The 25,435-nt window shown below is 48.6% G+C and overlaps 1 protein-coding gene across 4 annotated transcripts in view; it reads left to right on the top strand.

Moving 5' to 3' along the window:
• Positions 1 to 25,435, top strand: part of SRC (SRC proto-oncogene, non-receptor tyrosine kinase) — a 60,392-nt gene that overhangs the window by 4,349 nt on the left and 30,608 nt on the right. Inside the window, exons 2-3 of one of the 4 annotated variants that reach the window (XM_049869167.1) lie at positions 12,840 to 12,932; positions 16,106 to 16,178. The exons of 1 other annotated variant lie outside the window; for it this stretch is intronic. The gene's annotated coding sequence lies outside the window, so the exon portion shown is untranslated. The remainder of the gene's footprint in view (positions 1 to 12,839; positions 12,933 to 16,105; positions 16,179 to 25,435) is intronic. 2 more of the 4 variants (XM_049869169.1, XM_049869170.1) reach the window with 2 other exon arrangements.

Genomic DNA, 25,435 nt, shown 5'->3' with positions numbered 1-25,435 from the left:
TCCTACCCCCTTATCTCCATGGGAGGCTGCTTTAGTTTCCAGTTGAGCCCCTGTTGGGGGGTACTTCCTCTGGGGAGCCTCAGTTTCCTCATCTGTAAAGCAGGATAATGAGCCATGGTTCTCAGGATGTCCAACAGGACAGAAATAAAGCACTTAGCCACATTAGATGCTCAATAAATAGGAGTGGAGAAGAGCCAGACACTGGCTCCAGTCCTGTCCCTGCTGGCAGCTGATCCCACTCACTGTGACTCAGTCTCTGAAGCTGTAAAATGGGCATGGGGCTTGCATCTAGTAGGGCTGAGGGGAGAATAGGGTGAGGCCCATCCTTAGGCTTTCACCTGGTGGCTGACTCTGCATCACTGTTCCTGGACCCAGGGAAATTACCCATGGAGGGTGACCCAGTAGATGTCTCCCCTTTGTTCAAATCCCTATTCCCAGCTGTACGCCCAAAGGTGAGTCACTTGGCCTCTCTGAAACTCAGCCTGTACACTCCTCCATTATGAGGATTATAACTCAGAAACTCTATGGGGCAGTTCTACTCTGTCCTATAGGATTGCTATGAGTCGGAATCGACTTGATGGCAGTGGATGGGTTAATGTACTTCCAGCACCTTGAATCTACTGGATGATCAATAAATGTTATGTCCTTCTTTTTCCCTTTCCTTCCCTCATGGGGACTCAGATATTGTCCAGTCTAGGGATGGTCCAGTGTTCAGATCCCCTAGACTTGGACTGCTGTGTTGGGAAGCATTCTGAGGCTTAGTCTTGGCTTCATGGGAAAGAGTGCTGTGTTAGATTAGTAATGTCTGCCATGGGCAGGGGATTAGAGAGGCTTGTATGTGTGCCATGTGTTTGGCACTCCTGATCTATTTGACCTTCTCTTTTCACAGATAGGGGAATTGAGGCCAGAAAGACCCAAGGTCACCCAGCAAATCATCCAAGCTGGGAGAATGCAGATCTCTTGCCTTTTGATCAAGAACTCTGCCTACCCAGTGAACTTGCCCCTTCCTGCAGCATAGCGTGGGTGGGGCTGAGGCAAGAGATGGGTGATTGGGTAGGATTCCAGAGCTGGAAGCCAGAACCCCCATCTCCCTACTCCTTGCTGTGGGACCTTAGGCAAGTGACTTCTCCCCAACCTGGGCCCTAATCCCCTGCCCCCTGCCCCTAGGACTTCCCAGAGAAGTTCCAGAATAAAATAAAAAGCCAAGTGTAAGGCCAAGTCCCTTCCCATTCTGGTCCTCAGTTTCTCCATCTGTGCAGTGAGGGCTTTTCCCTCACTGAGCCTCTGTGATGGGGATTCCAGCCAGGGAGTTCGCCGGGGCAGGCCTGACCTCCTTGGTGCCTGTGCACGATGGGCATGCTGGGGGGCTGTGGAGTTGCTGAGAGACTGTGGGAATGGGTCATTTTGAGCCCTTGTATCTGCTGGGCTGTGAGGCCAGCACAAGCAGATGTGGGTGTTGGAGGTGGAAGTCGGGGTAGGAAGCATGACTGCCCACGTCACTGTCTGATTATCTTCTCTAGGGTTGCTTTGTCCAACTGTAGGGCCTTGACTTTTACTTTGTCTGCTGTTGCTGTCCTTACATTGTGCCCTCCCAAGCCATAACACGGTGGCCCCCTTACATCCCTTCTCCCATCCTGGGGGTGGGTAGAATTTGTATTCCTGTTATACAGAGGGGGAAACTGAGGCTCAGAGAGACTAAAGGCAGGGGCCATGGTCACCCAGCAGAGTGAGGTGTAAACCCAGGCTCTCTGCTTCCGAGTGATTTGTGGGTGTCTGATTCCTACTGAGTGTATACTTGTCTCAGCTAAATCTTGCCTCAGGTGTAGGATGGGTGTATTACTGGGAGCAGGTGACCCTGACTCTCTGGGCTTCTGGTTCTGGCTAGTGAATCTCCACTTGGACCCGAGGCACTGGGATCTGGCAGGGAAGCCAGGCTTCCAGGATTGGTATTTCCTGAGAGCTCAATAGATGTTCATGGCATAAAGGGATGCTGGTAATAGAAGGAGCAAAGCCTTTGGAGCCAGTCGGTTCTGGGTTTGAATCCTGGCTCTGCCACTTATTGCAGTGGTAAAGTGATTACCCTGCTCAGAGCCTCAGTTTCGCCATCTGTGAAATGGGGAGGACGATGTCAGTACTAGGTTTTTTTTTTTTGGTTTTGGTTTTCTACTCCAATATGACCTCATCTTTTTTTCTTTTTAATTTAACTTTAGATGAAGGTTTACAGAACAAACTAGTTTCTCATCAAACAGTACACACATTGTTCTATGACATTGGTTAACGACCCCATGACATGTCAACACTCTCCTCAACCCTGGGTTCCCCATTACCAGCTTTCCTGTTCCCTCCTACCTTACAGTCCCCACCCCAGGGCTGGTGCACCCCTTTAGTCTTGTTTTGTTCCATGGGCCTGTTCAATCTTTGGCTGAAGGGTGAACCTCAGAAGTGGCCTCATTACTGAGCTGAAAGGGTGTCCGGGGTCAGTACTCTCAAGGTTTCTCCAGTCTCTGTCAGGCCAGCAAGTCTGGTCTTTCTTTTTGAGTTAGAATTTTGTTCTACGTTTTTCTCCGCCTCTGTCTGGGACCCTCTATTGTGATCTCTGTCAGAGCAGTCAGTGGTGGTAGCCGGGGACCATCTAGTTGTACTGGACTCAGACTGGTGGAGGCTGTGGTAGATGTGGTCCATTAGTCCTTTGGACTAGCCTTTTCCTTGTGTCTTTAGTTTTCTTCATTCTTCCTTGCTCCTGAAGGGGCAAGACCAGTGGAGCATCCTAGATGGCCGCTCACAGGCTTTTAAGACCCCAGATGCTACTCACCAAAGTAGAACGTAGAACATTTTCTTTATAAACTCTGTTATGCCAATTGACCTAGATGTTCCCTGAAACCGTGGTCCCCCCAGCCCTTAGCCCAGCAATTGTCAGTACTAGCTTTGACAAGGTGGCACGAGGATCAGATGAGCTAATGGGTGCCAAGTGCTTGGCTCAGGGGTGGCACACAGTAGATGCTTAATACTTATGAGTGCCCGTGATTATGAAGGTAATTCTTTCCTTCCCTGGAGGTAATTCCCAGAAGTGATTACAAAGGTCTTACCTGGGAGGTAATTCCAGGCTCCCCCAGCTCTATTGATCTGGGGAATCCCTAGGGCTGAGACTGGGGACCTGAATCTGTGGTTGGCTTGTCCTGTGGCGTAGGGAATGGAGGATGGTTAACCAGAGATAGACAAGCTTGGTGGCTGGATCGATGGGAAGCGGTGAGCTCCATCCAGCCTCCCTAAGCCTGGCTTCCGCCCCAGCCCTTGCTTGCCTGTGGCCCACCAAGGCTTCCAAGCTTCCTGACAGCTCTGCCTGGCATTGGAGGGCTCCTCAGTGCATGGGCCCATCGCTCCAAAGGTGGCTACCATTTGGGCACTGGGTGCTTTGCATCCTTGTCCACTTGGCCTTGTTTTTTGGGGAGGCAGCTGAGGCTTAGAGAGAGAATGGGCTGGGCTCACAGTGGGGCTCCCGGGGGTACTCTTCCCTCTGCCCCACCCTGGTCATCTCCCACACTTGCCTTCAACCCAGGGGCCCTCTAGCCTTTCTGAACCATTGGTTACCTTCCTGCCTGCCCTGGGTTGTCTGGCCTCCATGCCTTTGCCTCTGCAGGCCCCACTGCCTAGCATGCCCTCCCTCTCAATGGCTAAGATGCATCTGCTTCCAGAAGACCTTTACTGCCCACTCTCCCTGCCCCAACCTGCTCCCATTCCTCCCCTCTCTGCCCCCACCTCACCCTTCTCTGCCTCCCGCATGGCTCTGACATATTCTGCCTTATATGCAGATGGCAAGTCCTGGGGCTCTTTTTGTCCCTAAAGGAGTACAGGGATAATCATCACTCCCAAAAAGCACTTCCACGATCACCTCTGAGCGCCCCCAGCAGGACTGGGAGGCAGATGGCTGCTGTAATGATCTTTGTTTCACAGATGAGGAAACTGAGGCCTTGAGTCAGGGTCACACCAAGTGCTCTCTCTGCTTGGGGAGGTGCAGTGGGCAGATGGAACTGGATGCTCTGCCCCCCAACCCCGTCCCCTGCCCCTAGTCACCCAAGCAGAGGCCTCTCTCCCAGAGCACTATGAAACCCTGGAATATTGTCAAAACGAGGATTTAGAGGCTCAAAGAGATGAAGTGACTTGCCTGAGGTCACACAACCAGGAAGAAGCAGAGCTGGACTTCTGAATAGAGAATCAGACCTGCCTGAGATCCTGGAGGAACAATGTGCCCTAATGGGCCAGCCCTCAGGGTCCCTTCAATAGCTATGGGTTCCGTCAGCCCACACCTGAACCCTTGCCCAGGGCCAGGCATCTACAAACACTGGAGCTAATTCTCAAGCAGCCCTTTGAGGTATCGATTGTGGCCCTGTTTCACCAAAGAGGAAACTGAGGCTCAGAAAAGAGGCACCTGCCCCTGATCACCCAGAATAGGGCTTTGAACCCAAGACTTCCAGAGTACCACAGGTCTGTCCTGCCTCATCCAGGCTGAGCCCTTCTCTGCCTCCCTCCTGACCTGTTCCCCCAGCCCCTCCTACTGTTCCATGCAGCTTGTATGGCCTCAAGGGGAGCTTGAAGACGGGAGACTCTTCTGAGAATTTGCCCTGCCCCCAGTCCAAGGGGCTTTTTCTCTATCCCCAGCTGCTGCCACCCACTAGCTGTGTGACTTTGGGGGAGTCAGTTCACTGCTCTGTGCCTTGTCTGAAGAATGGGCCTAATGGCAGTACCCACATCATGGGCCTGTCCTAAGGATCAAGTGAGGTGTTATTACATGATGCTATCAGAGCGATGCCAGAACATAGTAAGGCCTTATCTGAAAAATGGGCCTAATGGCAGTACCCATGTCATGGGCCTGTCCTAAGGATCAAGTGAGGTATATCGTACACGATGCTGTCAGAGCAATATGCCAGCACGTAGTAAGGACCCAGTAAATTAGGCATTATTTTCTCTATTAATTTGCACCAGCCTGGGAGGAAGGGAATGACAACCTCATCCTCCAGATGGGAAAACTAGACTCAGAGAAAGGAAATAGCTTCTACCAGGCCACATTGTGATGTCACAGCCAGAAAGTTACTGGGACACACCCTGCTTTCCAGGTGAGGAAGCTGAGGCTTACAACCCAGGAAGGGACTCAGTCGAGATCCCAGTTTCTTGCCTTCCGACTGAGTTGAAACTTCCCTGGCCACTTACTTGTTCGGGGACTTTGGGCAAGTTGCTTTCCCTTGCTGAGCCTCAGTTTCCTTATCTGGAAAATGAGGATGATCAAACTGTCTACCTCAAGGTTGTGCTGAGGATTGATGTGATCATCTATGTGAAGCATTTAGCCCAAGGCCTGGCCCAGAGTTAGCACTCAGCAAACAAATGCAGGGTACAAGTTCCTGTCTCATTTCAGGACTCAGTTTCCCCATCTGTGCAGTGAGTCTGTGCATATTGTGGGGAGACATTGCCACCACACCCACCATTGTGGCTCCTCAATCTCTCAACAGTCACCCTAGGTGGAGGTAGGGGATGGAAGTGGGGGCAGATAGGTGCTCCTGTCCTGCTGGGGCAGGTGGAGCTGTGCCCTGTGGACTTTATCCCCAAGCTGCGCCACGTCCCCAAGTCTGGGCTTGGTTAGGAGGCTGAACCAGGCCTTCCAGGTGCCCGGTGGCTGCCAGCATCCAGGTCCCACCACATCACCTGGTCCACCTGCCTCCTCTGCTGCATACCCTAGACAGATGGCTTCTCTGTTTGAGCCTCAGATTGCTCATCTGGAAGATGGGGCAGGAGCATTGACCTCAAAGGGCTGTTGGGAAGACTTGACAGATCTATTCCCCACAAATGCCAGCCTGTGCCAGCTTATAGAAATTGTGGTCGGTGGTCATGGTTATAAGGATGGACACAATTCTGACTGGCAGGAGGGGGAACAGCACTCCAGTCAGATGGCCACTTGAATGACCATCATGAGCAAAGCTTGAAGGCGGATGGTTAAGGGTGCATCCTGTAGCGAGGTGGGGGTGATTGGGAGAGGACTAGACTATGGGGGAAGTGGGTGGAGTGTCAGCACCAGTTGGAGTATTCTGACCCCCTGCCCTCCAAGCTTTAGATTTTCTTTCAAAGTCTTGGGAGCAGTTGCCTGCTCTCCCCACCCCCGCCCCTGCCAGGTGTTCCCGAAGGCCCCGGAACCAGATGAGCCACAGTTCTATTTGGGGACAGTTCTGCTGTTCCCGTTTCTCTCCTGTGCCCTAGTTTTAGAAACGACGTGGGTTTGGTTACCAGTTGGCCATTTGCAGAAATTACCTCCCCCCATCCCGCCTGTACCTTAGATCTGTGGGCAGTGCAGGCGAAATAGGACTCAGTGCTGCCATTGGGCTCTGCCCCTGGATTCTCCAGGCAGGGAGTTGGCAGCTGGACTCTGGACTACCCATGGGTGATGTCTTGGGCTTGTGCTGGGTGCTGGGTAGCCCAATGATGTGCTTTGTGAGCAGCCCGAACTCTGGGGGAGCCAGACACAGACCTTGATCACTGCCCTACCTCGGGGTAGGTGCCATATGAACTTGGCAGCACAGCACAATGCTAGGAAGGCTTCCTAGAGGAGGCAGTATGTAGTCTGGGTCTTAAAGGGTAAATAAGAGTTTATGAGGAAGTGGAGGGTGAGGGCATGCCAGGAAGAAGGACAGCATGTGCCAAAGACCGGAGGTGGGAAACAGCCTGGTGTGTGTGTGTGTGTGTGTGTCTAGCCTGGGGAGGTGGGATAGAGGCAGGTCATATGCAAGGTGGTGGGAAAGTTGACTAGGTTGATCAAGCAGGGCATCAAACCTTCGCCAGAGTGACTGGGTTTTGGTCCAGAGCTGATGGGAGCAGGGCAGTTGTGGGTGGCCTTCGTTTGAGGGTGTGAAGGGAGGACAAAGAGAAGGACCAGACCGGGCACCGGGCTTAGGTACATATTACTGTTGGCCAAGTGAAGGCAGCCCACAGAGATTGGGGTTTGAGATAGAGATCAAGAACCCTAGCTGGTTCATAAGGTCAGGGTAGTTCGGGGCTGGTCAAGGGCCTCTGAGGGAGTGATTCAGGGAAGGCTTCCTGGAGGAAGAGGTACCTATGACTCACCTGGAAAGATGAGATGGTTCTTGGGGGGAAGCACAGCTTGAGCAAAGGCCTGAAAGTACGGCATGAGCAGTTCCTCTTGTGGAGTTCGGAGAAGCCATGGAGTTCTGACTTGAGAGGTTGGCTGCTGCCAGTCAGTGAATGCCCCGCTCCTCGAGTTTATAAGCTGTCCTCAGGCAGTGAGGAGGGGCCCCCGGGCGGGACCGATTTATCTGGCATATGGGTGGTGCCAGGGTAGGTGTCCAGCCCATTGACAGTGTGGCTTCAGTGAGGAGGTCCTGGTGGCCTGGAGACAGGTGGGAGCCGGAGCAAATGGCCAGGCCTGGGATTGACAGAGAAACAACTGGGGATGAAGGGTGGGGGGCCTCAGCCCCCTGCTCCACCTGCCTATACATCCTTTCCTCCTAGACGCCTGGCAGGAAGTGGTAGGGACATGTTGGGGCCTGGCTGGTAGATTCCAAAGGCACCCGGGGCATGTGCTAGGCGTGGGGCAAGGGCTCTGGGTTCAGGGCCCAGCCTCCCTCCCACACTGGGTAATCCTTGCCAGGGTGAGGGTCCCTCTGCTTGTGTGGCGGGCCAGGCATTGTTGCCCACGCATGCCTCCATGAAGGTTGGTCCACCCTCTTGAACCCAGAGGGTCCATACGCTAGACGGGGTGAGTTGAGAGCTGTGGCTGCTGACTCTGCTGCCAGATGGGCCTGGGTGTGAATTCCAGGTTTGTTACTTGCTGTCTGGGAGACCTTGGCCAAGTGACTTTGCCCTTCATAGCCTCCATTTCTCCATCTACAAAAGTGGAGGTCACCTGAGGGCTCCAGGGACGATTAAATGAGGTTTTGGAGGGCTGTGCCCAGCACCATGTCAGCCCCTAGGATCCAGCTTCAGACCTGTTGCTCCAGCTGGCTGGGGGTGTCAGGACCTGCTGGGGGTGCCCAGGGGCACCTTCCGTTCTGCCCTGGGCTCTCAGCACTGAGGACAAAGCCCCTTTGTGGTGAGACAGATGGAGCCTGGGAGCCCCCACTCCTTGGGGACCAGGGGGCCGCTTGCCCCTCCTCACGCAGTTCCCTGCTGTCAGCGGGAACTTCCTCAGACTGAGAGGACGGGAAATGAAAGTCATGTTCAGGAGAGACAGGCCGACTGGAGCTGCTTGGGCTGAGGCCTCCTGGTGAGCTTGGCAGATCCTTCTTGTCTCTGGGCCACCTTCTCAGGGCCCAGGGCATCATTCATGCACCCATTCATTAATTCATTCATCCACTACCAAGAACCCATTCCATGCCAGACCCTGTGCTTTTGGCCAGTGCATGTTCTGACTGGATGGTGCCCAGACATCCCAGCTGTTAACTGTTTTGAGTGTTACACCCACCGCAGAGTAGCAGAGTATTTAGCTGTGAGTGAGATGAATGTGACCCCTGCCTCATGAGACATGTACTCATACAGTGAATTATGTCATCAGAGCTGTGGTTCGTTTGGAAGGAGAAGTTGAAGGTCTTCCCTTGGGCTGGGGGAATCAGGGAGACCGTCTGCAAGGAGGTGGCTTTTGAGCTGAGACACCAAGAGAAAGCCGAATTCACTGGGTGCGTTGCCATTTAAATAGGATTTTCAGGAAAGGCCTTGCTGAGCAAGTGACATTTGAGAAAAGATCTAAAGGAAGTGAGGGAGCAAGGTGTGTAGATGTCTAGGGGAGCATGCTCTGGGCAGAGGGAACAACAGGTGCAAAGGCCTTGAGGCAGGTGTGTGCAAGGTTCTCCAGGAAAGGGGAAGAGGCCAGTGTAGATGGAGCAGAATGAGTGAAGGAGGTGGAGCTGGTAGGGTCCGACTGTAGGGCCTTAAAGGCCCTGGCTCGGACTTCGTCTTTTGCTTTAAGAGCGTGGGGCCCATGAGGGGTATTAAGCAGAGGTAGAGGGTTTGGATTTACATTCCTGAAAGGCCTTTTGCCTTCAGTTGGCCAGCCTGGAGGAGCCTGGGCCTAGACTGGGGGTGGCCATGGGAGAGAAGGAAGTGGATTTGGTATTTGGGAAGTGGCTTGGAGGTGGAACCAACAGGGCTTACAGTCAGGCTACATGGGGGACAGGGAGAGAAACAGTATTATCTTTCCCCTCTTGGGCTGCTGGAATAGGGTGAGGATGGGGATATGGATAAAGGATTGTGTCCACCACAGGCCACTGTGGGCTTCTGGTTCATGTTTGGCCCCCCTCCCCAGTCCGACTGGAGACCCATGGACTCAGTGGCTTCCCCACCTTGCCCTGAGGGCTGAGTCCTCTGGTTCCTACAGCTCTGAACACAGGGAAATGCCATACGTGAAGCTGGCCACATCCTGCCCATTTTATAGATGAGAAAACTGAGGCCCAGAGTGGTACACTCATGGGCCTGGGATACATAGTGAGGTAGGACTGGAGTTTGGCTTCCGGTGAGTTTGGGAAATACAGACCTTGCCCCCCAGATTCCAGCCAATGCCTGTCCTGGATTGTCTTGGGGAGATGGAGGCTGCCAAATGTGGACCAGGGCCTTGGGGGCAGAGTCAGAGGGCCTAGATTCCAACTTGCCGTATGACCTGAGTCTCGGTTACCTCTGTTGTGAAATAGGCTGACTGTCCCTACCTCACTGGCGCACAGACGAGACAGTGCATGTGAGGCGCTGAACCCAATGCAAGGCGTACAGTGAGCATTCAGTAATTAGCAAGTATTTTTATTATTGTTGCCTCTGTGGGGACTAAGGGCATGTGTGTGAGCCCAGGGCCTGGAGTTGCTGATTGGCCTCTTCCAGGTAACTCAGCACCGTGAGGTTGAAGGTCTCGGATCCATGTCCATCATTTTTCACATGGGGAAACTGAGTCCAGAAGGGCACACAGACTTTTCGAGGCTCTGTGGCAATTCGGATAGAGCAGGGTTTTATACCAGGCCACCTGCTGCCAAGCAAGCCCCAGGGCTCAACTCACTTAGCTCTGCTCAGCTGGCACCCTCTGCCGGGCTTCACCCTTTCCTCTAGGGCTTCCAGGCTCTGGATGGGCCCTAGTGGGAAGGGATCCTGCCCCCTACAGGGTAGATCAGGTGCTGGGACCCCAAGAGGGGCCACCTACCTGCCCAGGAGGAAACTCAAGAACAGCAAGGGCTGGCCAGGGTTGTGTCTCGACAGGGCTGGGAGTTAGTGGGAGTTCCACAGTCCACTTGCTTAGCCCTTGCCCCTCCCTGGGCCACAGGGCCTATCACCAGTGGCACCTCTCTGTCTCTCATTCAGTGCCAGCCTGAGCCTGCAGCTGCCCTGCCCCGGCCACACTGGCAGAGCCGGTTTGAGGCCTGCCAGCCCTGAGCATGTTTGCACCGTGAATACGGGACCAGACATGTTCTGGCTACCCTGGCCTGCAGACGGCCTCTCGCTCACTCTTCACTCACTCCCTGCTCACTCAGCAAACATCCCCTGTGCCTGGTTTATGCCTGGGCCCATGCTGGGTGGGGCTGGGGGCCTGGAGGAGTTCCTGGCTTGCACATGGCCCTGTGTGAGTCCAGGTAGTCAGAGGCCCTGCCATGGGGCAGGCCAGGCAGGTAGCAGAAGATTGCAGTGGTCAAGGGCATAGGTTGTAGGGTTGGGGCTGGACAGGCCCGGACCAAGGCCTGCCACCTCTTCATCCTGGGGGCCCTGGGCAGGGTCCACCTGTCCATCTGTCCAACAATATTTACTGAGCACCTACTACATATCAGACAGTGTTCTAGGGGCTGGAGAAGCACAGAACTGATCAGGCAAAAATCTCTGCTCTCGTGGAGCTGATGTTCTGGTAAGGGAAACAGAAAAACACAACAAACAAGGAAAATACGTGTATAGTCTGTAAGAAGATGATAAGTGCTACAGATCAAGCATAAAGCAGGGAAGGGGGATTGCCATGCTGGCCAGGGTGTGGAGGATGGATTGCAATTTCAGATAAAGCTGCGGGGAAGATCTCACTGAGACCCTCACATCAAAGGAGGGGAGGGAGGAGCCACGTGGCTCTCTGGGAGAAAAGCATCCTGATAGAGGAAACAGGTAGAGGAAACAGCCGGTGCAAAGGCCCTGAGGCTGGAGCATCCCTAGAGTGTTGGAGGAACAGTGTGGGAGCAGGAAGGAAGGAGAGGCGGGTGGTGGAGTTTCTGGGGTGCAAACAGCCCATGCAAAGGCCTGGAGGCTAGAGGAAAGTTATGAGTTGAGGGGAGGGTTGAGGGGAATGGAGGAGGGAGCACGCATTCCTCTATCCCTGAGCTGGGCCTTGGTCCTGTGGGTGGAGGGCAGGAGCTTTAAGGCTATGGCCATCTTGCAGACCACTGTCCCCCCACCTCAGTCTCAAATGCTCTTTCCCAAGGAAGTCTGCCAGCGACCCCATTTTACATATGAGTAAAGAGAGGGCTGGGCCTTCCTGAGGTCACACAGCCAGGGGTAGCCTACCTCTGGGCTTTGGGTGGGGGGCCTGACCACCAGGCACTCCTGCCCACTAGTGTCCTGAAGGGAGATACTGCCTGGGTGTGGGCGGGGAGGAGGGGGCACTGCCTGTTCCCAGAGCAGAGAAGCAGCCATAGCTGCTAGCAGGGAACAGTGGGCACCGTGGGCAGGGGCCGGCTGGCAGCTGTCCCCTAAGGCCCATGAGCCATCAGGGGTGGGGGTAGCTGGGGCCCAGAAAAGGTGACCTTGGAAAGGCTCAGAGAGAGTCAGGCTTTTGCCTCAGTGTTCCTTCCCTGTGGTCATACCCTGTGATACTGGGGGAATCCTTGATAGCCAGGGCCTCTGTGTGCCCACGTGCAGAGGCTGAGGCCCAGAGAGGGGGAGTGATTTGTCCAGGGTCACAGAGTGATTCTAAGGGTCTCCTCTGCGCTGTGGTTTTTTTACCATGAGCTGCCCAGTATGCCCCCTGTTTAGCCACACGGGAGGGCAGGCAGGGTGGATGGTACCTGGCTAGGTCACTTAGACCTGTCTGGTCTGTGGGTCCTTTGGGGCCTGTGTCTCTTCTTCCGGCTCCTCCTCAGTCCAGCACTCTTGGGCCTGGTGCCCAGACAATCTTATCTTCAGGGCCAGTGCCTTCTGGCCACGCCCTCATTCTAGGGGCAGGCCTCACCTCACTGTGTGACCAGTGGCTTCCACCTGCGATATCTCACAAAGCCTCCATGGAGGGCCTGTGACCTCCTGGCCTTGTGAGCTGCCCTGTCCCATCCACCTATGGGGCTGCTTGGTAGGGAACCCTGGAGGTAGAAACTGGGAGGCGGGGGAGTGTTGGGCCATTGAATTCTCCCAAGCCCCCTGACCTCACCAGTCCCAAGACACTCCCATGGGCAGGAGGACCCAGCAGTCCCCTCTCCAGAGACCTCACTCTTGGGCATGGGCCTTACAGGTGGGAAACATGGGGGAAGCAAGTATGGCCGAGCTGGAGCAACTCCTGTGCTCCTGTCTTTCCCCCCATTTTGCTGCTGAGGAAACTGAGACTTCATGACATCAATTGACCTGGCTCCTGGCCTAGATAGTCTCACCTCTGGGCCTTTGCCCAGGCAGTTCCTTCTGCGTGGTTCATACTCCCTCACCTTCTTTTCACAAACTGCCCAGCCTTTATCTTCTCCTCTGGAAAGCCCACAGTGGTTTAGGTGCCTCCTCCTGCTGCTCTAGCCCCAGAAGCTGGGGATCGCTGTGTACTGACAGGGTAGGCATGGACTGGTACCTCAGCCCCCTGACCCTGCCCTCCTTGTCCCCTCAGAGGCCTGAGAAAACCTTCATGCCCCCACCCCCCTCAGTTTTTCAGGCCTTCCTGATCTGACTTGCTGGATACACTCCCTTGTGGCTCCCCTGGACCCCTCACACCTGGACCAGGAGCCAGTGCAACTCAGGTAAGTGGGGACCCATGTAGTCCAGTCCCCCCACTCGTTAGCAAAGCCCCCCGCCCCGCCTTAGTCCCTTCGCATGCCTCGGAGGTACAGTGAAGAGAGGCCAGGCTTTGGTGTCCCTCTGATCTGGGTTGGAACCTGGCTCTCTGCTTCCTGGCTGGAGCAGCTTCCCTGAGCCCCCCGTTTCCTTCTGTGTAAAATGAGTGTGGCCACAGCTCCCTCCAGGGCTGTTGTGAGCATTGAAGGCGTAGAGTGAATCAAGGAGAGAGGCTGTGAGGGGGAAAAAGCGTGGGTCTCTGCACCCCCATCAGCACTTCCCACTCCATCCCCTGGCTGGCACAGGAGCAGCCTGCAGTGGGTTCTGGGGACAGGACAGAGTTAGCTCTCGGCCTCGCCAAGAAGAGCCAGCTCTAGGACCCTTCCTTGGGCCCTTCCCAGTGGCCCTGGGTGGCAGCACCCATTGGGAGGAGGCTCAGAGAGCAGGGAGGAACTGATTAGCTGCTAAGAAGTAAGGCCTTAGGTACATTGTTTAACCTGTCTGTGCTTCAGTTTCCTCATCTGTAGAATGGGACACTCAAAACTGGGCACCTAGTAGGTGCTAAGTAAATATTAGCTGTTATGACCATTATTATTCCCACCTCTCAGTCTGAAGTCAGTGCTCTCTCTACATTCTAAAACTACTTGTAGAAAAACACCTCAGTTGAGCAGGTAATTCTTCTGATAGTCTGCTGGAAACAATGGAATCAGATGAAGATCCAGCTGGAGTGCACGAAGTCCTAGGGAGGCAGCAAGAGAAGCCATTGGGCCAAAAGGGACACAACCCCATCTGTGCAATGGATGCATTGGGCTGGTGCCCACTTGTGCTTCTCCAGCCTCAGCTTCCATCTCCATGGGATGGGGAAGTGCTGGGGTACTTGCTCCAGAGGGCTGTTTTGAGATGGAGTGACAGGGCATCAGAGGATCTGAGGGACCAGCCCAGGAGACTCACTGACGAGTGGGCCTTCTTAGGCCCCTTGGTCCAGCACTGACATCCTTACCCTCAGCACTCTTAAGGGGTGAGAGTGAGGTGTTTAGCACCTTGGAGGCCTGGGCCCTGGTCCCACTTTTCTCAAGCCTGCTGGGTAGCCTTGAGCCAGTCACTCTCCTTGTCTGGGCCTCTGTTCCCATCTGGAACATGTTCTGGGCCTGGGACCCTGCTTAGGTGCTAGGCTCCTTACCTGTGAGACCAGTGGCCTTGGGAGGAGGGGCCGACAGTGGACTAGGGCCAGGAGAGCTGGGGCCTCAGCTGACCCTCTGCCCACCTTGGCTGGTGGCCCGGGCACCTGACCCAACTCCTCAGAGTCTCCCTGTGTCCCCTCCTCTGAAAAGGATGGCCAATCATCCCTGTATAGCAGGGTTCTGGTGGGACTGGAGAGCTAAACAGTTAACAATGGAAACAATAGAGTTAGCAGTAACAACAAAGGTTCTCATTTATCAAGCAGGGCCCTTGTGCCCAAGCATGGCCTCTGGGTGATTAACTCACTTGACCATGGCAATCACCTGGGGATGAGTGACTGTGGGTATTTCCATGGTACCAAAGTGGCCACTGAGGCTCAGGGAGGCTGGGCAACTTGCCCAGGTCCTCCAGTGGGCTGTGGCAGGCCCCCCTTAACCACTGTCTGGCTCTGGCAGGTGCCTGATGGGCCTTTCCCCTCCCCTCTCTCCACTGGCAGGAAGATTGGCCACCAGTGAGCCATGTCCCTGACCACCTCCCCCTGTCCCTGCCCCCTTGCACATTCCTCACACAGTATCCACCACCTACTCTGCCACCCCTGCCCAGGCCACTGTTATCAGGAGACATTCCTGGACAGGCGAGAGCACTCTCACTTTGGGCCCTTCTGAGCGGGGGTGTGATTACTGATATAGGCCCTGCTGGAGCCTTCCTCAGGAGATGGGTCCTGGGGCATGAGGCTGCAGAGCCCAGACAACCTGGTGTGCCTCCTGGTACTATCTCTTATGAGCTGTGTGACCTTAGGTGAGCAACTGGACCTCTCTGTGCCTCAGTTTCCTCTTCTACAAAATGAAGCTGACCATAGAATTGTGGTAGGGTTCAGCTGGCTCATGCGTGTAGATAGAATGCTTCTTGGCATGGTACCTGGTACACAGGAGTCTCTGCTCATCAACTAGCTGTTGTTATCTGACGACCAATTGTCCCTCCTTTTTGTAGGCCCCCCAGTTTAGAGTGCACACGAGAAGGGCCCCTGTGGGCTTTCTCTTCTGGCCTGTGGAATGTGAGGGGGCTAGAGCCGAGGGAGACCTTTTGGAAGCTGGGAACCTACTGTGTCACCTCTGATAGTCCTTCTCACTCCCTGAGCCTCCATTTCCTGCTCTGTGAGCACTTGGACCTGGGCGAGACTCTGTCCCAGCCCCTCGTTTGTCCCCATCACTGCACCCCGTGATTCCTCCCTTGGCTGGTCCAGCCACTTGGCTTTTGCCTATCTTTTCCACTACAGTGCTTGGTGTGTAGTAGGTGTTCAACTAAGCTTTATTTGTTAAGAAACAAATGAATGGACCAATAATTGAGTGAACGCCCAGGGCTGTCTCACTTCTAGACCTTTGCTCGCACAGTTCCCTCTGCCAGGAACACCCTCTGCTGTCATCTCCACTTGTAGAAATTCTTCTTGTCTGTGAAGTGCTTTTCAAAGGCTGCCTCCTCCAGGAAGCCTTTCCCAGTTTCCCCAAGCCCAAGGGGACAGCTCGGCCTCTGCCCTCTGATGGTACCTGTTACAGTCCACCTTGGTGTATGGAGTATCAATAACTAACGTCAGTAACCAACAAGGACTGTATACTCACTGTGAGCCAGTCATGGTGGGAAGCCCTGTACTCATGTTATATTACTTAATTTTCCACAACAACCTTGCAAGGTAGTTATTATTATTATCTCTCCTGTTACCACCAAGGACTGTATACTCACTGTGAGCCAGTCATGGTGGGAAGCCCTGTACTCATGTTATATTACTTAATTTTCCACAACAACCTTGCAAGGTAGTTATTATTATTATCTCTCCTGTTACCACCAAGGACTGTATACTCACTGTGAGCCAGTCATGGTGGGAAGCCCTGTACTCATGTTATATTACTTAATTTTCCACAACAACCTTGCAAGGTAGTTATTATTATTATCTCTCCTGTTACAGAGAGGAACAGAAAGGCTCAGAGAGGTGAAGTGACTTTCCCAGCTATGAGACACAGAGCCAGGATTTGAACCCGGTAAGCCTCTGTTTTTTTCTCAGAAAGCAAAGAAAAAGCGTTAAAACACACACACACATGCACATACACACATACACAAATAATTCAAACAGTACAAAAGAAGACAGGAAGAAGTATGTCTCCCTCTCACTGAGGCCTCCTTGCCAGAGGCAACCACTGGGAAGAGTTTCCTGTATGTCCTTCTGGAGAGATCCAGGCATATATAAACATATATGTAAAACTATTTTTTTATTCTTAAATAAATGGTACCACACGATATGCCCTGTTCTGTGTCTGACTCTTTTCTCTTAACAATGTGCATCAGAGATCATTTTGTGCCGCTCCACTCTTTTTCATGGTTGTATAGTATTCTGTTGTGTGGATGGAGACCATGCTGTATTTAGTTAGTGAAGGGTACTTTTGTTGTTTACAGTCTTTTGCCTATTATAGACAATTCTGCAAAGAATATCCTCAATCATACGCCTTGTGCTCATGTCTGAGGATACCTGTAGGATTAATTCCAAATTGCAGAGTCAGCAGGTGGGTGCAGCTGTAATTCTGGTGGCATTGCCAGGTTGTCTTTCAGAGAGATTGTGCCGACATAAGTACTCCACACCCTCTGGCTACTCTCACTCTCACCAACACAGGCAGCTATCAAATTGTGGGCTCTTTGCCAACCTGGTAGGTGAATTATGGTCCCTCTCTCTCTCTTTTTTTTTTTTTTAAATATATCATAGTTAAAACGAACAAATTAAAAAACAGTTGCTATGAGTTGACTCTGACTCATGGCAACCCTGTGTGTGTTGCGGTAGAACTGTGCTGATATTGTAGAAGTAGATTGCCAGGCTTTTCTTCTGAGGCCCCCTGGGTGGGCTTGAACCTTCCGTTTAATAGTCTAGCATGCTAACCATTTGTACCACTTAGGGACTCATTCACATACCATGCAATTCACCCATTAAGGATATACAATTCAATGGTTTTTAGTATATTCACAGAGTTGTGCAACAATGGGAGCCCTGGTGGTGCAGCGGTTAAGAGCTCAGCTGCTAACCAAAAGGTTGGCAGTTCTAATCCACCAGCCACTCTTTGGAAACCCTATGCTACTCTAGTATTTCTACTCTGTCCTATAGGGTCACTATGAGTCAGAATTGACTTGATGGCAATGATTTTGTTTTGTGTGTGTGTGTGCAACCATGACCACTGTCAATTTTAGAACATTCTCTTCACTCCAAAAAGAAACCCTTACCTATTAGCAGTTACTCCCCATGTCCCCCAGCCCTTCCCCCTGAGCCCCAGTCAACCACTAATTTACTTTCTGTTTCAATAGATTTGCCTTTTTTGGACGTTTCATCTAAGTGGAATCATACAATATGTGACCTTTTGTGTCTGGCTTTGTTCGCTTGACATGATGTTTTCAGAGTTCATCTGTGTTTTAGCATATGTCAGTACTTTATTTTTTTGCATTGCCAAATAATATCCGATTACATGGCTATGGGAAACCCTGGATGGCACGGGGTTTGGGTTGTATGGCTATACCATGTTTTATTTATCCATTCATCGGTTGGTGGACATTGGAGTTTTTACTTTTTGGCTATTGTGGATAATATTGCAATGAATGTTCATTGGCCAGTTTTTATATGCCTGGAGTGTATACCCAGGAGTAGACTTGTTGGGCTGTATTGTAACTCTATGTTTAACCTTTTGAGAAACTGCCAGACTGTTTTGCAAAGCCATTTTCCATTTAAATGTACCATTTTGCATTCCCCCCAGCAGTGAATGAGGGTTTAAATTTCTCCACATCCTCACTAAAACTTCTTTTTGTCTGTTTTGTGTGTGTGTGTGGTCAATGTGTATGTGATACAACATTTGCCTTTTCAACATTTTTTACACATACAGTGCAGTGACATTAATTACATTCACCCTGTTGTTCAGCCCTCACTACGGTTTCCAGATTTTTCCATCTCACTTAACAGAAGCTCAGTGTACCCCAAGCAATGAGTCTCCCTTTTCCTCTCCCTCTCTCCTGCCTCTGGTAACCATTAATAAACTTTTTATACACTTGCCTATTCTAGGTATTTACCTGTCTTTTTTAGTATAGTCATCCCAGTGGGTCTGACATAGTATCTCATTGTGGGTTTGATTTGCGTTTTCTTGTTGACTAATGAAGCAACCCTGGTGGTGCAGTGGTTAAGGGCTCGGCTGCTAACTGAAAGGTCAGCGATTTGAACCCCCCAGCAGCTCCGTGGGAGAAAGATGTGGCAACCTGCTTCCGTAGAGATTACAGCCTTGGAAACCCTGTAGGGTAGTTCTACTCTGTCCTGTAGGGTCACTATGAGTCTGAATTGACTCAACAGCAATGGGGTTGTGTTTGTTTTTTTATATATTCTGGATTTTAATCCCTATGAAATACATAATTTGCAGATATTTTCTCCTATTCTGTGGGTTGTCCTTTTACTCTCTTGATAGTGTCCTTTGATGCATAAAGTTTTAATTTTGATGAAGTCCAATATATGCATTTCTTTTTTTTCTGTTGTTGCCTGTGTTTTTGTTGTTATGTCTAAGAAACCATTGCCAAATCCAAGGGCAAAAATTTTCCCCTCTGTTTTCTTCTAAGAGGTTTATAATTTTAGTGTTTACATTTAGGTTTGTAATCCATTTTGAGTTAATTATTTCATATGGTATAAGGAATGTGTGCAACTTTCTTCTATATATGGATAACCACTTGTTCCTGTACCATTTGTTGGGGAGACTATTCTTTCCTCATTGAATTGTCTTGGAGCCCTTTGTGAAGATCAGTTGGCAATAAAAGTGAGAGTTTATGTCTGGACTCTCAATTCAGTTCTCATGATTTATATTTCTATCCTTATACCAGTACCATACTATCTTAGTTATTATAGCTTTGTAGTAAGTTTTATGATTGAGAAGTGTGGGTCCTCAAATTTGTTCTTATTTCCCAAGATTGTTTTAGCTATTTCAGGTCCCTTGATTTTCCATATGAATTTTAGGATCAGCTTGTCCATTTTTTTTTAAAGGAGCCAGCTAGAATTTTGATAGGGATTGTATGGAATCTGTAGGTCAGTTTGGGGAATATGGCCATCTTAGCAGTGTTCAGTCTTCCAGTGGATGAACGTGGGATGCCTTCCCATTTATTTAGGTCTACAGTAATTTCTTTCAGCAATTTTTGTAGTTTTCAGACTATAAGTTTCACACTTCTTTTGTTACTCTTATTCGTAAGTATTTTATTCTTTTTGGTGGTACCATCAATGAAATTGTCTTCTTAATTTCATTTTTGAATTGTTCATTGCTACTGTATAGAATTAAAATTGGTTTTTATATACAGGTAGTCCCCGACTTATGACATATTCCAGTTACAACAAACTGCATTTATGACTGTCTTTTTTTTTTTTTTTGTACATCTTTTTGTTAGTAATATGTACTACATACAACGTTAAAATATATCTAAGTTCTTATGTAATGGTTCCACCATCCTTTATAAAGTTCGGATTTATAAAGATACAATAAAATATAACAAATGCTGATAATAATGAAAACTAAAAAAAAAAGATAGCAAGGCATTCGACTTATGTCAGAACCAACTTACGACAGAGTTGTCTGAATAGAGCTCCATCGTAAGTCGGGGACCACCTGTACTGATCTTGTGCCTTGAAACCTTGCTGAACTTGTTTATTTGTTCTAATAGTTTTTTAGTGGAATCCTTAGGATTTTCTATATGCAAGATCATGTCATCTGCAAATACACAGTTTTACATCTTCCTTTGCAATCAAGATGCCTTGTATTTCGCTTTCTTCCCGAATTACACTGGCTAGAACCTCCATTACAGTCTTGAATAAAAGTGGTGAGAGCAGACATCCTTCTCTTGTTCCTGATTTTGGGGGGAAAGCATTGAATCTTTCACCATGAAGTATGCTATTAGATGTGGATTTTTCATACCCATTGCCATCAAGTTGATTCTGACTCATAGTGATGCTATAGGACAGAGTAGAACTGCCCCATAGGGTTCCCAAGGGTGTAATCTTTATGGAAGCAGACAGCCACATCTTTCTCCTGTGGAGCTGCTGATGGGTTTGAAACTTCGACCTTTCAGTTAGCAGCTGAGTGCTTAACCAGGGCTCTTTATCAGGTTGAGGAAATTCCCTTCTATTCCTAGTTTGTTGAATGTTTTTTATCATGAAATTGTGTTGGGTTCTTAAATGCTTTTTCTGCATCTATTGAGATTTGGTGGCGTAGTGGTTAAGTGCTATGGCTGCTAACCAAAGGATCAGCAGTTCAAATCTGCCAGGTGCTCCTTGAAAACTCTATGGGGCAGTTCTGCTCTGTCCTGTAGGGTCGCTATGAGTCCGAATCGACTCGACGGCACCGGGTTTGGCTTTGGTTTATTGAGATTCTCATGTGGCTTTTGTCCTTTATTCTTTTGAAATGATGTATTACATTCATTGATTTTCAGATATTAAACCAACCTTGTATTCCTGGAATAAATTTCACTTGGTCATACTGTGGATGCTTCTGGATTCTACTTGCTAGTAATTTATGTCCATATTCATGAAATATATTGGTCTTGTCATTTTCTTTTTTTATCATATCTTTGTCTGGTTTTGGTATCATGGTCATATGTGCCTCAGGATGAGTTGGGACTTAATCTGTAGTGAAAAGTTGGTATTAATTCTCCTTTCAGTGATTGGTAAAATTCACCAGGCAGTGGAGCCATCTGGTCCTGGGCTTTTCTTTGTTCAGTCTCTCAAATCTCTTTACTTGTTATAAGTCTGTTCAGATTTTCCATTTCTTCTTGAGTCAGTTTTGATAATTTGTGTTTTCTAGGAATTTGTCCATTTCATTCAGGTTATCTAATTCGTTGGCATGTGATTGTTCATAGTATTTCTTTATAATTCTTTTTATTTCTGTAAGGTAGGTAGTAATGTCTTCTCTTTCATTTCTGATTTTAGTAATTTGGGAATTCTCTCTTTTTTTTCTTAGTTTGGCTAAAGTTTTGTCAATTTGTTAATCTTTTCAAAGAAGCAACTTTCGGTTTCATTGATTTTCTCTATTTTTCTATTGTCGATTTCATTAATTTCTACTTTAATCTGTGTTATTTCCTTCCTTTTGCATGCTTAAAGTTTACTTTGCTCATTTTCTAGTGTCTTAAGGTAAATTTTCTTTTTTTTTTTTTAAGGTAGAAAGTTAGGTTATGGATTTGAGATCTTACTCTTTTTTTAATATAGAGGTTAACAACTATAAATTTCCCTTTAAGTGCTCAGTGGTATGTTGTGTTTCATTTTCACTCATCCCAAAGCCTTTTCTAATTTCTTTTGTGACTTTTCTTTGACCCGTTGGTTATTTAGGAGTGTGTTGTTTAATTTTATTACATATATATGAGTTTCCCAAATTTCTTTCTGTTATTGATTTCTAATTTCATCCCATTGTGGTTGGAGAGCATACTCTGTATGATTTCACTTCTTTTAAATTTATTGAGGTTTGTTTTATGGACTAGCAAATGGTCTATCCTGGAGAATGTTCCATGTGCACTTGAGAAGAATGTGTTTTCTACTGTTGTTGGGTGACTTATATAGTTTTAATTGTTGCATTGCATTAATGAGTGAGGTTGAGCAACTTGTCATATGCTTAAGAACCTTTAGTTTGCTGTTTTCTGTAAACTGTGGTCATTTTTATTATTTTGTGGGAGCTCATTATGTAATAATGGGAATTGTTACATAATAATATAATATTGTATATTATTATATTATGTACATAATATAATAATGTATATTTCCCATTATGCAGTAACGGGAAAAAACCCTTGTCCATCGTAAGAGTTGCAGATATATATCCCAGTTTGTTATTTGTCTTTTGAATTTGGGCCATGCAGACATTTCAGATTTTTATATAGATCGAGTTATCATTTTCTAATGGTTTTTAGGTTTTGTGTCATGTTTAGAAACGCTTTTCCCACTCCGAGATTAGAAAATTTATCCATCTCACCCCTCTCCCACCTTTTTAGAGCTTTATGGTTTTATTTATTTATTCTCGGTTTAAACCTGATTGATCTGGAATTTATTGGCATAAGGAGTTGTTTCCTCATGGCAGATCACTTGTCCCAACTCCTTTTCAAAAATAGCCTGTCTTTTACTGACTGGTATGAAATGGCACCTTTATTGTGTATATTAAATTCTCATATATTTGGAGATAATTTTTGGACCCTATGTTGTGTTCAGTTGATTTGTCTATATGCTGGTACCATACAATTTTAGTTACTGTGGCTTTATAGTAAGTTTTACTATCTGGTTGGTCCTTTTCCCCTTCCTTATTCTTCTTTTTAGAATTTTCCTGCCTATTTTTATGCATTTACTTTTACTTATAAACTTTAAAATTGACTTGCCTAGGTAAAAAAAAAAAAAATTTTGTTGGAGTTTTTATTGGGATCACATTCAACTTTTAGACTAATTTAGGAAAAATTGGTATCTTTATAATGCTAAGCTTTCTTCCATTTTATTTTCTGATTGTTATTGGTATATAGGTAGATTTTTATATGTTAACTTAATTCCTTGCCATTTTAATTAATTTTCTTTCTGTTTAATAATTTTTCAGCAGATTTTCTTGGTTTTCCCAGATCTGTGTACGTAGCATCTGCAAATAATGATAGGCTATCATCTGCTTTCTAATTCTATTTTATTCCTTCCATTTCTTTTCTTGTCTAATTGCATTGGCAACTATTTAAGAACAAAGTTAACTATTGGATGTGCTTGTCTTTTCTAGACTGCTTCCCTCTGAAGTGACCTTCATAGGCCTGGGTTTCTAATCACCTCCATCAGACAATTCTTCCAGGGCCTTGCACAGGGCTTGGCACATGGTAGAAACTTTGGAGGCTTTTGCTGAACTGTAGAAATAGTTAGAAAAGAGGGCCAAGTTCTGAAAAGGTCTTCCATAGTAATGATAATGATAACTAATATTTACTGAGTACCTTCTATGTGTCAGGCACTTTACCGGTATTACTTTGTGTTTTTCCCACAACAAGCCTATTAGGAATAATCGCACTGGTTCCCATTTTAGAGGAGTAAACCAAGGCCTGCCTGAGACTGCATGGCTAGGAGGTGACAAGCTGATTTTCTGGCTTTCCGGCCTCAGGCCTGTACTTTTGACCCCTTGTTGATGCTTTTGCTTTCTTAAGAGGGCCCAGAGAGGTGGGTGGTGATGCCAGAGGCTGGCCTTTGACCCCTCTGTGGCCTGTATATTAGGGTGGTGAAGACGGTGGAGTGCTGGACGCCCCAGGGCAGTGGGGGCTAATTCTGACGTCATCTTCCTGGGTATCCTACCCCTGCTGCACTCACTTGCTGTGTGGCCTTGGGCAAAGTTCTGGTTTCTCTGAGTCTTGGCCTCATCTGTAAAGTGGGTACAGTTATAGTCTCTACTTCATTGTGCTGTTGGATGATTGAGTATCAACTGCATGTAAAGTGCCCAGCTCTGTGCTTGGCATTCAAGACCCTTCACCCACTTTTGACTCCTTTTACATTACCCCACTCATCCCCCATAATGGTAATGACAACAGTAAATGGTATTGAGTACTGTTTATTGAGCACTTACCCAGTGCATGGCACATGGGCTCTCTCACTTAATGCTCAGGGGTTAGGCTCAGTATTATCTGCATTTTAAAGATGAGGAAATTGAGAGGTGACGTGACTTGCCCCCAAAAAGATTTAGCTAGAAAGTGGTGGAGCTAGGATTTGAACCCAGGCCTTACTGGAGTCCTCACTCTCAACTCCTAAACTTCCTTATCCCTTCCACCCTTAGAAGAGGTGGAAGTGATGTTCTTCAGAGTTGGGAAGTAAGGAGGGGTATGTTGTGACTGAACAACAGTGTGTTTTGAGTATCTGTGTGTCAGGAGGAGGGCACAGACTAGGCAAAGGCCAGGAGGTGAGAGTGTGGCAGAGCAGAGGGTTGGGGAAGTGATGGGAGAAGCCATGAGACAGTGCAGCAGCACCAACAGCAAGTGAGTGGACCTGAGTGGACCCGAGTGTCTTGGTCATATAGTGCTGCTATAACAGAAATACCACAAGTGAATGGCTTCAACAAACAGAAGTTTATTCTCTCACAGTCCAGTAGTCTAGAAGTCCAGATTCAGGGTGTCAGCTCCTGGGGAAGGCTTTCTCTCTCTCTCAGCTCTGGAGGAAGGTCCTTGTCATCAATCTTCCCCTGGCCTAGGAGCTTCTCCATGCAGGAACCCTGGGTCCAAAGGATGCACTCTGCTCCAGTGCTGCTTTCTTGGTGGTTTGAGGTCCCCATGTCTCTGCTCACTTCTCTCTTCTATATCTCAAAAGAGATTGGTTCCAGATACTATCTAATCTTGTAGGTCTCATCAATATAACTGCCACTAATCTGTCTCATTACATTATAGTGATAGGATTTACAACACATAGGGAAATCACATCAGATGACAAAATGGTAGACAATCATACAGTCCTGGGAATCATGACCTAGCCAAGTTGACAGATATTTTTGGGGGACATAGTTCAATCCATGACATTTTACCTTTTGGCCTCCCAAAATTCATGTCCTTGCCACATGTAAAACATATTCATCCCATCATATCATACCAAAAGTCTTAAATCAACTCCAAGTCCAAAATGCAAAAATTTTTCCTTACCTGTGAAATCTAAAAGACAAGTTATCTGCTTCCAAAATTATAATGGCAGAACAGGCCAGTCATTTCCATTTCAAATGGGAGAAACTGGAGGGAAAGAAGGGGTAGCAGGCACCAAGCAAGTCAGCAGAACACATTACATTACCCCTCAAGGCTTGAAAATAATCTTCTGTTCTCTGAGACCATTTATGCAATAGCCCTGCCCTCCAGACCCTAGGTGTTGGCCACACTCTCCAGATTCTGAGTGGAGACCTCTTGGCCCTGGCTCTACCTGGAAGCTGGGATGGCAACTCTGCTTCTTTAGCTTTATATGCACCATTCTCCTAGTCCATCTGAGTGGCTACTCCACCTTTAGAAACACCAGAGGCCATGGTTCTACCCTTTGAAACCTCAGAGGTCCTGGCCATACCTTTTGAGACTGAGGCAGCTTGGCTTTCTGTGTTCCTTGTCTCTTCAGCTTCTGCTTCCTGGTTCCTTGGTCTTTGGGCCTTCGGGCCTCACACCCACATCTGCCCTGCTGGGGTAAGTGTTCCAAAGCTCCGTGGCTCCACTGAGAAGTGCCTGGAGGTACCTCACTCTTCTAGTAAACTTTGGCTGGAAAGCACTCAGCTCTCTCACTCTGTAGTTT

The sequence above is a fragment of the Elephas maximus genome, chromosome 25 (genome assembly GCF_024166365.1).
Source record: "Elephas maximus indicus isolate mEleMax1 chromosome 25, mEleMax1 primary haplotype, whole genome shotgun sequence".
NCBI lineage: Eukaryota > Metazoa > Chordata > Mammalia > Proboscidea > Elephantidae > Elephas > Elephas maximus.
This window is presented reverse-complemented; position numbering and strand designations above follow the sequence as displayed.